Below are 15,088 nucleotides of genomic sequence, written 5' to 3'. Positions count from 1 at the left end.
GGAATAAACTAATAAGAGAGAACACAACCAAAAAAGCAAATTATCCAACAAAAGAAAGTCAGCGGATCAGGATCAGGGCTGTGGAAATTGGGAAAAAAAGACTGAAGCAAAACATTAGGTTGAGGGAGAGAAAGCTCTAGGGGAAATAAAAAACTGAGCTTTTACAACTACACTTAAACACAAAAAATTGAGCCGTGCCTAAGAGATCTGTTGAAACAGAGGGAAAAATTAGCAAATTAGTCCATAGGAAACTAAGCAAATGAATAACCAAGGCAATAAACCATACAGGAGGTGGAAAGGACACAAACATTTGCTTAAGTTAATGGATGTAATACAGTGCATTAGTTATTCAATGCTTACAAGGTCATTATAATGTAAATATTAACTACAGATTATTCACAGATTTAACCAAAATTATTATATATATATATATTTTAAACTGGAGGAGTAGGTGCATAATATGATCCAAATCACAAATTGCCATAAAAAGGTCAATAGATTACATCTAAAATTGGTTAATCAAGAAAAGCTGAATAACCATATTATTTAGAAATAAAGTGGTATAATAAGGAAGAAACTAACAGCATTAAAAGCAGTTGCTTCTAGAAAACTGAGGGGAAGGTAGGAAACTGCTATATTTTATTGTAAACCTTTTGGCACTAATCAGTTTTTTACCTATATGCAAGAATTATTTTTTTTTAAGGGTATCCAGTTTTCTTTTTTTTTTTTAATTAATTAATTAATTTTATTTATTTATTTTTTGGCTGCATTGGGTCTTCGTTACTGTGAGCAGGCTTTCTCTAGTTGTGGCAAGCGGGGGCCATTCTTTGTTGCCGTGCGCAGGGTTCTCATTGAGGTGGCTTCTCTTGTTGTGGAGCATGGGGTCTAGGCACGCGGGATTCATAGTTGTGGCACACGGGCTCAGTAGTTGTGGCTCAACGGGCTCTAGAGATCAGGCTCAGTAGTTGTGGCGCACAGACTTAGTTGCTCCGTGGCATGTGGGCTCTTCCCAGACCAGGGCTCAAACCCGTGTCCCCTGCATTGGCAGAAGGATTCTTAACCACTGTGCCACCAGGGAAGGCCAAGAATTATTTTAATACAAAAACATTCTTAGTATTGATATTATCAACTTTGATAATGTTAAAATTAAAAGAAGCTGAGAGAAAGAAAGCAGGGAACAGCTAATAAAACATGAAATGTAACATTCCTTTTATTATTTCAAATACAAAGTAAACAATTTAAGAACAAACTGATCAAAACTAGGAAAGGTAGAGATTGTATGAGACGAAGATTCATCTAATCACAGAAAAACATAGAAGAGCAGAAATATCAAGAAATAATATACAATCTCGACTATAGGTAGAGATAACCACAACAAACACTCAAAACAGATTGAGTTAAAAGTAGCTGCCTTTGGGGGAGTGAGAAGAGGAAATGTGGGGTAGGATTTCTCTTGTTTTTCATTATAAGACCATCTGTTCTATCTGAATTCTAACCATGTGCATATATTAACTTGGAGTTTTTTTTAAAGTGGCCCTGAGATATAATGGATCAAAGGCCCATGGGGTTCCCTTAAACTTGTTACCAAAAATAACTTTTTCAAAAGAGTGGAATGCATTTAACACAGTCTTCACAACCTAGAAAACCCCCATCTATAATATTCTTACAAAGAATTTATTGGGAAGAAAGCTGGGCAGGGCAAGGAGTATTCCTAATAATATGAACATGCAGAGAATGAATGAGTAATGAAATTTAATCTGAATCATTTAATTCAGTGAGCAGTTAATTGAGAAAAGTTATTACACTGAGTTCATAACTCATTCCTAAGACTTCTGAGGCACACTTAAGTCACCACCTCAACAAGGATAAAACCATAACAAAAGATCACTTTGCTAAAGACTCAAGTTAATTATATTTAATCACCTTATTTCTTTAACATAATTCTGGAAAAAATACACTTTAGCACATGCTTACATGTTCAAAACCAACTACTAATAGATATTCTGTGTGGGCCATGACAAGGAGAAGGTTGAAAAGCAATGAATTAAGGTATACTCATATATTATTTATATATATAATATACATATAAGATACAGAGATAAAACCATGCTATAGAAATTAAGTTGGTAACAAAAATTTTAAGGGTAGAATATAAAACTACTATATTATTAATATCTAAAGATATTGTATAATCACTCTTGCAGCCCACAGCACTCAACAATGAACATAAATCGCAGCTGCATGCCTTCATTTTTAAAGCGATGAACCTCTTAGTTTAGCAGAATCGATATGTGAATTACTTGACATTATGATCCTTCACTTTGTCCCAGCTAAATAAAATACTTCAAAAATTTTGATTACTTTAGGCTTCCCTGGCGGTGCAGTGGTTAAGAATCTGCCCGCCAATGCAGGGTACACAGGTTCCAGCCCTGGTCCGGGAAGATCCCACATGCCGCAGAGCAACTAAGCCCACGAGCCACAACTACTGAGCCCGTGTGCCACAACTACTGAAGTCTGTGCGCCTAGAGCCCATGCTCCGCAACAAGATAAGTCACTGCAATGAGAAGCCCGTGCACCGCAACGAAGAGTAGCCCCCGTGCGCAGCAACAAAGACCCAACACAGCCAATAAATAAATTAATTTAAAAAAAATTTTTATTGAGTACTTCTAAATCTGTTGTATTAAGTCTGAAACCGATTAATGATGTGCCATACCCTGCTAAGTAGAATTAAATTAGTGTATAATTGATTAGTGTATAATTGAAGCAGTTGTAGATGTACCAACTTTAATTAAAATGGCTTATTACAGATAATTTACACTATAATATAAGAAAATAAAAATCAAGAAGTTCATCAAAACCTTAAATTAAGATCGGAGACACAATATCATAGATTTGAAAGGGCTATTTGCTAATACCAAGTACTTTGAAAGTAAAGCATTTTACCCCAAGTTCTATAAAAGGAAAAAATTGATTAACCTTTTAGCCTAGATTTTTCAAGTAATTACACTATTTATGGTAATCTACTATAATAGGTGATGCTAACCTATGTGGGTTAATGAAAGCATACCAATAATATTTTGTCTACCTACTACCTTAAATTACACTAAAAAAAAACCACATTAAACTATTTGAATATTTCTCATAACTCCTTTAAAAGGTATTCAAACAGAAAAATCTCGTCTTAACCTAAAAATAAACGAAAACTAATTTACCAACAAAGAAGCAAGTAAGGAGAAAGAGTATCTCAGCAACAAAACACAAAAGTAGTATCTGCAGTTCTCTCAATACCCTTGTGCATGGTAACTACAGCCCAGAAAGTTCCACACATAAACTGCTAACTCCCCTGAGTTTAAAGCCATGGTAATTAGGTTCATTATCTTACATGCTAATGACATAGAGATAATAAGTTTGCAGTGAATAATTCATATACTACCAGCTCTCACAGTGATGCTCATTACGAATATTTTATTTACAGTACAAGTTACACTGCATTTTTTTCCTATAGTTTAAATGTATTGCCTAGATAAGCAGAAATCATTTAGTGTGGAAATCTAATTTACTATCAGTAAATGGTAACAATCCTAAGCATATATTGGTTTGTACATTTTGTAGTAAAATTTTTACTCATTATTTATTATTAGGATAATAACCAAAATATCACAAAAGTGTCTTATATAAAGATTAAGTTACCTATATCTATATAGATGATTATCCTAATGATACTGGATAATGATGATTATCCAAAATGATTACATGATGTCAATGAAGTGTGAACTGCTTTAGTAACTCTTATTTTCAAATAAATATGAATACCATCACACTCCTTATTTTAAAATGTACCTATAGATTACTTTGGAATTCTGAATATCAAAGTACATACGAACCCCTTAAGTTCCTGATTATGTAAATACTTACTGGAAAATAATTATTGAGTGTAAAAATTAATTCAGTGCCTTATAAAATTGCAGTTGTCTCCAATTTTTACCCAGTTTTGTAATGGATTTATATCATATTTACTGTATTTATCCTAAAAATTAAAGATAAGGTCATTTTAATCTCTTTCAAAATGACTTTTCTTATAGATACTTGCAATAACTCATAGTCTACATATATTATGAAAACTTTTACATTACAACATACATGAATTATTGTGGTTTAAATATCTCTAAATCAGATAGGAATATTTTCTCTACATATTTTTATATTACAATGATTCCTTCTAAAATATTTTTATTTATAAGCTAAGACTTTTAATATACAGGTTGCATCAATGAAGAGAGTTCAGGCTAGGTTCAGGTAACATTTATCAGGTAAAAACTGCAAAATTTCAGTGGCTTAAGATGGTAAGGTCCTTTTCTCACTTACACTAGATGTTCATGGGTCTTCCTAAAGGCTCCACTCCATGGCTTTTCATCTCACTTCCCAAGATGATGCAGCAATCACCATCTCAAACTCTGCCAGTCATCAGGATAGATAGAAAGAGAGCTCTGGACAGAACTGCACTGGTAATTAAATGCTCCAGCCCAGAAAAACACATTTCTGCTCGTAACTCATTAGTCCAATTATCTGAGAAAGATAAACCTTGAAAAGGTTTAAATGTTTAAAATTTCAGAAAAAAATATTTTTTTCTTAAAGACATCTAACTCACTAAGTAGTTTATAAAGTTAGGTTAGATAATGTTCATGGTGTCTGAAGACAAAGAGAATTCCAAATTCCTTTTTGTATTAATTTACTATCAAATCGTAAAAATCAGTTCCTGCCAAAACTGCCAGAAGTATAACCAGGATAATATCAAGCACCCTTTCAAAACTGCAAATTTGAACACATCAGGCTTCCCTGGTGGCACAGTGATTAAGAATCTGCCTGCCAATGCAGGGGACACGGGTTTGAGCCCTGGTCTGGGAAGATCCCACATGCCGAGGAGCAACTAAGCCCGTGCACCACAACTACTGAGCCTGCGCTCCAGAGCCCACAAGCCACAACTACTGAGCCCGCGTGCCACAACTACTGAAGCCCAAACACCTAGAGCCCGTGCTCCACAAAAAGAGAAGCCACCGCAATGAGAAGCCCGCTCACCGCAACTAAAGAAAGCCCATGCGCAGGAACGAAGACCCAACACGGCCAAAAATAAATTAATTAATTAAAATTATTTTTAAAAAAATTTGAACACATCACCTGCTTACAATACTCTAATTTTCTTAGCATCACCCTCTATGAACTGAACCTTGCCCACTTTTCTGTCATCTCAGAATACTCAATGCAAGTTACAAAATGCTCCAGGGAGACATAACTAATAAAAATGCTGCATTCAGGCTTCCCTGCCTTTTCACATGCTGTCTATGTCAGAAGGCTATCTCTTCCACCTCCACTTGATGAAATCTTACTCTTCTTTCAACTAAGCCTAAGTCCTTCTGCACTGTGAAGCTTTGCCTGTCTGGTAACAACACCCACAGAGTTTTGTACTCCCTTAAACACTAATTCCACATCTGCACTGTGACTGTTCATTGGCTACCCACTAAACTAGGAGCTCCTCAAAAAGGAGACACTGCCTTATTTACCTCTGAATCCCTTACACTTGATATTAGGTGACTAATAAACAAATAAATGTCTAGAAAAATAACTAACATTCTATAGTGCCAAATGAATGGTCTTAGAGATGTTTTGTTTTGATAAATGAAGAATAACTGTCCTGACAGTTCATGGAGATATAACTGCAAAAGTTAAGTTTGCTCAATTAGTTTCTTTTAGTACCAAATGTTAGTCAGTTTGTTGGTGGCAATTCTGATAAAAATTAACTTAAAGTTATGTGACATTCAGTTCATTTATTCCCCACTTTCATTTGTTCAACTAAGATCTATTAAATGCCAAGAGAGAGCTGTGAGAGGGTCTAGGGATGGCATTAATATAGTGAAAATGTTGTCATCAATATACATACCAGATGAAAATAGGTTGTTCAATATTTTGCTCACTGATGTCTCATCTAATTTTTTGATAGTTCATTTTTACCATCACTATAATGAGGGTTAATATCGTACAGCGTAATTTAATATTAACAAAATTCACTATAGTTATGAAAAAGTTTGGAACAATTATTATCCATCAGCCACAAAAGTATCAACCATGTTTGACTTAAAAATCTTTTTTGAAGTATATTCTATAATAACTTTTTTCAAGTTCACAACAATTTTAACATTAAACATCTTAAACAAAAATACACTGACACTGGGACTTCCCTGGTGGCTCAGTGGTTAAGAAAGCTCCTGCCAATGCAGGGGACACGGGTTTGAGACCTGGTCCGGGAAGATCCCACATGCCGCGGAGTAACTAAGCCCGTGCGCCACAACTACTGAGCCTGCGCGCCACAACTACTGCAGCCCGCGCACCTAGAGCCCCTGCTCCGCAGTAAGAGAAGCCACTGCAATGCGCTGCAACGAAGAGTAGCCCATGCTTCCTGCAACTAGAGAAAGTCCGCACTCAGCAACAAAGACCCAACGCAGCCAAAACAATTAATTAATTAATTTTAAAAATACACTGACATTAAAATAGATTGTTTTATTTTTAGAAGAAAAAATGAAGTAAAAAATAAAGACGCATATTCAAATTCAGTTGCTGGACCCAGAAGGGTAAATACTGAAAGTACTGTACAAAAAAATCAATAAATTAATAAAAATGGTAAGCCCAAGAGAATAATGATATTTTATAAACAAGATTAAACGCTTCAAAAGTAAAGATACTTGGAAAAATAGCATGTTCTACATTCCTGAAATAGTTTCAGAGAAAGAAAAAAGACAGTTAAGACCAATTCTTAGTCATTCTTATTATCATCATTTAGTTGCCTAACTTATGGCAAAGGAAAATGACTCATACAGCCACTGAACATTTTTTTACTTTTAGCATTATACAGGCAAAAAATGTTATTTTTTTGAAAGAGCTGATAAATTAATATCTTTTGGTGATGATATACTACTAAACTACATAAAATCTGTACTACTGCAAAATATCAAGAAACAGTGTTTACTTCTCAGTTTTAGTCTGGCATAAATTTCATGACCCAACTTGATAAGAATTCCTTCAATTTATCTCAGATACATGTGGGAAGATCATTTAATGTAAGATTTTTGTACTGTAGCAATTTTAACCTCTCACACAACTGGCTTAAATATATTTATTGAATTATAAAGTGCAGTGTTAGCAAGAGGAAGACAGGAGGCTCTTGAAAGAGAAGAGGCTGGAGTGGTGCAGGTGGAGATACAAAGAGGTATGCGGACTTAGGGCATTTTGAAAGAAGAATATACAAAACATGTTGTTGGACTGCAGGTGGGGAATGAGAGAGAGGGTGGTGCCATGGATAGCTTCCAGTTTTCTGCTGTGGAATTATCTATTAAAGTGAGGCAGACTGTGGGAGGAACAGGTTTGGACATGTTAAATTTCAGATGACTGGGTTTATTAAAAAGGTAGCATTCAGAGGTGGCTCAGCCCTCTGATGTGATAAAGTCCAAAGCAAACAAGAGAAACAATTCATCCAATTGCTTTGGCAACACTTAACAGCTTTATTAACGGTTTAGTTCCTTATATTTATAGAACGGGACCTAAAAGAGTCGCGTATACGTTTTTGAGTTGTACTTGGTTTCATTTTATGGGTGATAATATATGCTAGAGAAGCATTTGGTAGTCTGGGGTTTCATAAAGATAATGGGTATAATCCTCATGAATATCAAAGGTCTACTACAGATATACTAGACAATATATTTAGGACAAATTACTAGAATAATTTCCAATAAAACTACAGAAAATGTAAAAAAAAATTTTAAATAAAGTGCACTGCTGATCAATATAAATTAAACTAAAAAAAATTTACAGGAATTTTAAGTGATGGAGCAGCAAATCTGTCTGGAAAAGAACAGAGTTATTCTTAAAAATTATGTGGCTACTAAAACAAAGAGTTGGTTGGAATCACAGTTTTATGTAGTAAAGCTTTAGCACAGAAATTCCACCAAATCTCATGGGTAAAATGTAATAAAAGCTGTTAATGTAATGAAAGGCGGCAAACTGAATAGCTGACTTTCTAAAATATTTTGTTCAGAGATTGGAACTAACTATACCCACTTAGAATTACATTTGAAGTGCATTTATTGGTTGTTGAGAAAGAAAATACTAAGCAGAGGGGATGGTATGAAATGCAGGAATAAGATACCTTTTTTTTTTATTCAAGTGAAAAAAAATCTTTTCTGGCAAATATTACTGAAAACCTGGGGGACAAAATAGGCATATTTGATTATTTTCAACACTCTTAAAGAAATAAATGTCAAACTGTAGGGAACAAGTAATGATATATTTTAATAAAACAGACATAGCCAAGGACACCAAAAGACAGTGTTCCCTAGCTTACTGAAGAGAACATTAACGAAGACAGGTTTGAACTAAATAGTTGTATTGTAAATTCTTACTTCTCTGTGTAAAACATTTCATGATTAATTTCTGAATGAGAAATTTGAAACTTTAAAGAAAAACATTTGGATAATAGATCCAGTTTTTTAAACCTTGAATCAATCATTACATTAAATTTGATGCCCGAACAGAATGAATTATTTTAGATTAGGACCAAAAAGAAATTTCTAAGTAGAAAGAGCGCATTACCACTTGACAACAACCTACTAGAATGAACAAGGATTTCATACTAGTAGTGTACCAACTAAACATACTACATTGTTTTTCTATGCAGTGAATTGAAATGAATTTATGAATAGGCAAGAATATCTATAATAAAAATTTCCAAAACTGTATAAATATTTCCGAAACAAAATATTTCTAAACATTAATTTCTTTATTGCTCATTCTGGAGATTTTAAAATCATATTTGTCATTAACTTTTTATATTTTCATTTTATTATATTTAGTAATAGTAAGCAGTAAGTTAGTTCCAGTTGTAGGAGTGTGTGTGTGCATGCAGGCACTGAAATGTAAAATGTGTTTCTTGCTCCAAGTTGCAGTTCACAGTATTTTGATAAGCACTACCCTAAATAAAACTCTTGCATATGTACAACAGGAGTCACAAATAAGAATGTTCACAGAATTACTGTTCATAATCACACAACTGGAAATGACATAAATGTCCATCAACCAGTGAATAGAAAAATAAAGTGATGTATGTTCATGCAATGGAATACGAGTTAATCAACAATGAAAATCAATGAACTTCAGCTATATGTATCAACAACGATAAATCAGAGAAACACAAAAATGTATTAATTTTACAGTTTCAAAACAAGCAAAACTAAAGAACATATTGTTTAGGAATATACATTGATAATAAAACTACACAGAAGGGGAACTGTAAGAACAAACCCCGCCCTCAAAAAATAAAACCCTATATTCTGGAGAATGGTTACCTCTGTGGGGGATTTTAGAGAGTATGACCCACAGGGAGCACACAAGGAGTCTCAAAGCTATTAAAAACATTTTACTTCTTAAACTGGGTGATGGGTCCATGACAGTTTCATTAGTATGCTTCACAACATTATACATATTCTTTTTGTGTGAGTGATTTGTTATTTTTATAGTTATGCACCATACAATGTTATTACAATATTATTGACTATATTCCCTCTGCTGTACATTACATCCCTGTGACTTATTTACTTTTTAACTGGTAGTCTGTACCTCTTCACCTATTTCACTCAACCCCTCACCCCCCTCCACTTTTGGCAACCACTAGTTTGTTCTCTGTATCTGTGAGCCTGTTTCTGTTTTGTTATATTTATTCATTTGTTTTGTGTTTTAGATCCCACATATAAGTGAAAACACATAGTATTTGTCTTTCTCTGCCTGACTTACACCTATTATTTTGTTTATATCAAATACTTTTAAGGAAGATGTTCGAAAAATATATACCAAGTTATTGGCATTGGTTGTCTCATGGATAAGGAATTGTGGGGAACTTCTCCTTTCTATATATTTATGAATCATCTTGATCCTTCACAAGGAACATGCAATATGCTTGTATCTGGAACCAAAGAATAATGAATTTTTCTAATTTTGCAACTGTAATTTAAAATAATTATGGGACTTCCCTGGCGGTCCAGTGGTTGAGAGTCCGCCTTCCAGTGCAGGGGATGCGGATTCGATCCCTGGTCAGGGAACTAAGATCCCGCGTGCCTCAGGGCAACTAAGCCCAAGCACCACAGCTAGAGAGAAGCCCACGTGCTGCAACGAAGACCTGATGCAGCCAAAAAATATAAATAAATAAATATTAAAAAAATAATAATAATAATAATTAAAAAATAAGAAATAGAATGAGAGTTTACTGCATTCACACTCTCCAGAGAGAAAGCTCTTAATAGTTTGGTTATACTAGTATTTTTCAAATGTACAACAAAACTTTTATGTACATGTTCAGTAAAAATGCATTTAAATAGATTTTATAAAATTATATAACTTACGTGGTACAAAAGTGACCAAAAGGCCCAGATATTTTAAGAAAATTATACTTTAAGATATTTAAAGATTATAGTAGTTCTTTATATATTTAGACATACAGAGACAGTGAGAAAGCATGTACAGGTGAGTACACCACATTAAAAAAATTTTTTCATGTAAATGTTTTACTATTTCCAGAAGAGATGAAATAATTCAAACACAGGTTCTATGTTCAAATAATACACAATTTTTAGGAAGCGACAAACTGAAAACAGCTTAAATACAATGCAAAAAAGCAATAACATGCTATGGGAATGCAGGAGAGGTTAGCACGATGGAGGGAGGAAGACAGGGGAAAGGCTTTCGGGTAACCTTTTAAGGAATTCTGAATTTTCAAGAACAAACAGAAATTAGCCTTGTGGGGAGAACTTCCAGGCAGAGAATTATGTATAAGCAGTGAAGTCAGGGCACAATCAAGAAACTGCAAATAGGGACTTCCCTGGTGGCGCAGAGGTTAAGAATCCGCCTGCCAATGCAGGGGACACGGGTTCGAGCCCTGGTCCGGGAAGATCCCACATGTCGCGGAGCAACTAAGCCCATGCACCGCAACTACTGAGCCTGTGCTCTACAGCCCGCGAGCCACAACTACTGAGTCCGTGTGCCACAACTACTGAAGCCCGCGCGCCTAGAGCCTGTGCTCCTCAAGAGAAGCCACCTCAATGAGAAGCCTGCACACTGCAACGAAGAGTAGCCCCCGCTCGCCACAACTAGAGAAAGCCCACTTGCAGCAACGAAGACCCCACGCAGCCAAAAAAATAAACAAATAAAAATCAATAAATCTATTAAAAAATTATTAAAAAAAAAAAAAAAGAAACTGCAAATAGCGTACCTGAGGCTAACCAGAAAATGAAAGCCTGAATAAATAAGAGGCTAAGGAAGAGGCTAAGGATAGAGGTTTTCAAGTCATTTGAAAGACTGCCCTGTTGATCTTGAATCACTGATCCTACCCCAACAAAGTTAATCATTCCTTCCTCAAAGCTGGCTTGGTATCATATACAAATTCCTTTATTATTTCGTTTAGCATACTATATGATTATCTTACTGTTGTTTGTTCAAATTAAATTCACTCACAGTTCTCTGATTATATTATAATTATCGCTACTTTTGCTCCTAATCTACCCTATTCAGAAATCACCTTCTCCTTAGCTGCCTTCCCCAGGAGAAGCCACTATTTGATGCCTACTACTACATCTTCAATTTTACAAGCTGCTTCTTCGCTCGTTATAAACTCCAGGAGGTCAGGGACTGGGTCTTTTTACAGACTACTCTAACGACAGGACCAGGCACAAGACTTAACATCTCTTGAAGTAACAGTCACCATCAAGTGAACCCGAAAATGGAAGCCAGCACAGAGAAAATGGAGCTTGTGCTCCTGATAACTGTACAGCTATTACACCAACCTGGACTAGCTAAACTCTAGATATCTTTTACATGAAAGAAAAACGAAGTTCTATCTTGTTTATGTCACTGTGATTTTGGACTTCCTAGTATATGCAAACTCAACCCTAATTGACATAACATGTTGTTAACACAAGTTCGTGTGCCTGACGCACAGTGAGGTCAAAAAGACTGAAATGCCGGAGTTTGGAGCAGACAAAAGTTTATTACAAGGCCATGCAAGGAGATGAGGTGGCTCATGCCCTGAAAAGCCTCGAGCTCCCCAAAGGGTTTCTGCAAAGCATTTTTAAAGGCCAGGAGAGGGGGTGTCGCAGGGTACGTGATCAGTTGTGCACAATTCTCTGATTGGCTGATGGTGAGACTGCAGGGTGGTGTCGCAGGGGTTAACATTATCAGTCCTTAGGCTCCAGGAGGCCTAGGGCTATGTGCACATGATTATCAAGTAGTTCTTCCATTTTTCGGTGGGGGGGGGGGGGCAGTTCACATCTGCAAAACAACTCAGGAAATTTGCATAAAATATTATTATCTAGGTACTTTAGAGAGGAGCTAAAGCAGAGGATTTGGGGGAAGGCCTGTCCTGGGAAGGCCCCATAGTGTCCTGCTCGGTTACAGTGTGAACTGGTGATTAACATTCTCCTGAAAATGAAACACTGAAACACATAATAGAACAAAAAATAAAAAGTTCCATCTCTTATGAATGAGGTTGAACATCTTCTCATATGTGAGTTGTCCGTTCAGGTTTTTTGTTTTGGTGCTGCAAACCACGAAGTCCTAAATTGTGTTCAGTATTTTGGCACATAATTTTAGAATCTGTCTTTCTGGAGGTATTCTCCTCCAATTTCAACTGGGTACTGCAATTCAATTCTGACACCAACCACCCAGAGATAGTGCAGACCCCACAAGTTAAAGGACACTGTTCATAGCAGGATTTCCTCTCATAAGATGCCACGCACACTTCTGACTGACGGCCTACAAATTTAGGGGTTTCCGTTACCCTCTCAGGTTGAATAATTCACAAAAAGATTCACACAACTCAGGAAAGCACCATACTTACAGTTTTCCTGTGATACAACTCAGAAACAGCCAAATGAAGAGACATATAAGATAAGGTCTGGAAGGATCCCAAACAGGGAGCTTCCATGCCCTCTCCCCCTGTGGAATCAGGGCTGGACACATTCCTGGCACCTACTTTGTTTACTAACAAGGAAATCCCACTGAGCTTCAATGCCCAGAGTTGGGATTTCATGTACAGTGAATGATTAAATCACTGGCCACATGACTGAACACAATCTACAAGCCCCCTTCCCAGAGGTGGGGTGGTTCAAAGTCCCAACCCTGGAATCACATGGCCTGGTCTTCCTGGGGGACCAGCGCACCCCCACCTGAAGCTATCTAGGGGCCCACCCTGCATCACCTCGTTAGCATGACAGTGATAGTACAGTGATCCAAGCAGCTCATGAATAACAAAGACACTTCCATCACTTGGGAAATTCCAAGGGTTTTAGTTGCTCAGTACCAGGAACCCAGGACCCAGCAACTAAAAACCAAACAAATTCTTTATTATACAACAGAGAGTGATTCTGTCTGTTCTTCATTAGCTGGCACACAGTAGAGGCCTTCTTTCCACTCATCAAATATCTCCCATTCCAATTCCTGAAGAATATTAGTGAAGAAAGTATCTCCTTAAACTATTCCTTTTTACATCTTAGTCAAGGGCATAGTTTAGTGGTTGAGATAAAGTCTAAGATGGCTAAAACAATCTGTCACTTTAAAGCAGCTACAAATGACTGCTTTTTTTTTTTAAGAAAGCAAAACAATGGAGACTGTCATTCATTTAGCAAATATTTATTGTATTTTTACCATGAACAAGATAATATGCTGTGTATTTTGGGATAACAATAAAGAATCAGACTCCAGCCTTATACTTGAAAACATAAGACATGATGAAAATAAGATAATTATGTCATAAGATCAAAAATAAAAAAGGAAAATATCATCAAGGCTGCCACAGCCATGTACCGGAAATAATCTGACAAAATGTTAAGGGAAACTATTATTCAAACCCACCATAGCTATTAAAACCCCCCAGTTCTCTGTGTTCATGTCAAACTTTTTACCTCTATCTTATTCTGCCGTAATAATGAAACATGGGACTCGCTTAACTGTCATTTGACTTGGTTATTTCAACACTTCTACGAAACAAATCTTAGCTTTTGTTTCCTATGAGGAACGGATCCAGGTTTTGTGGGCCAGAATCTTTTACAACTTGGGGAATTCTCTTTAAGGAAAAGAATACAAAATTTGGTGTGAAGTAAACATTTAATTAGAATGTGAAAATAAATTACAACAAATTACAAACTTTAAAAAGCTGGCAGAGGCCACAAACGTCATAAATTTCAGAAAGAATGGCATATTCTTATCAACTACCTGACCAACCTCTCTAATGCTCGTATTTCCTACTTTTCTGGTTGCATATTCTATTGCCTCTTCATATAACAATTTTGTAATATCAAGAGAGTAGAAAGACAATTCTTTCTGCTAGTGTATTTGATCAATGATTACAATTAATAATTTAGGAAAGTTTATATCAGTTTTACAACTTACTACAGATAAGGTCATGTGCATTGTTAGAAATGTTGGATTTAGGAAAACCCCTATCAAAGTTTCTTTCATATACTTCAATCTTTCTAAGATTTGGAAATTTTTTCCAGACTAGCTTCTGACTACATATACTTAAATCATGTTTCCCTTCCTTAGCCTAGATACTTCTGGTACCAGACACAAAGAACGTACTCATTGCTCTACGACCCTTGGCCCTGCATCTATGTATCAGTGGAAAATAAGAATATGCCAGAATGGCTAGTAATAACTATACACAGAAAAAACTGCAAACCACATACTCCATATAAATATGTCCGCTACTAAACTTCCCTTTAACTAGATCCCAAAAGTGCCTCTGGCCACTCTAATGCCATTCCAATGAGGGTACTAGACAGAGGGAAAGTCAAAGTGAAAAGAGACAACAGTTTTAACTGGTAAAAATATCTAACACTTGCAAATTTTACAAAAAAAAAGAACAAAAAACAAACAGAAAAAAACTATGCAAACACATTGCTTGGGATCCTCTCAGGGCCTTGGAAAGGCCTGTGTAAGTGAGAAACCCTGAAACTTAAGTTAACTGACTACAAAGTAAATCCAACTCTATTCCCTATGC

At 35.9% G+C, this 15,088-nt stretch overlaps 1 protein-coding gene across 12 annotated transcripts in view; it reads right to left on the bottom strand.

The window, feature by feature from the left end:
- ADK (adenosine kinase) overlaps positions 1-15,088 on the bottom strand; it is a 499,862-nt gene that overhangs the window by 372,992 nt on the left and 111,782 nt on the right. The gene's annotated exons all lie outside the window — the stretch shown is intronic.

This window comes from Balaenoptera borealis (assembly GCF_965194805.1).
Source record: "Balaenoptera borealis genome assembly, chromosome: 10".
In the NCBI taxonomy this organism is placed as follows: Eukaryota; Metazoa; Chordata; class Mammalia; order Artiodactyla; family Balaenopteridae; genus Balaenoptera; species Balaenoptera borealis.
The sequence above is the reverse complement of the archived record's forward strand: the minus strand, read 5'-3'. Positions and strand labels throughout refer to the sequence as shown.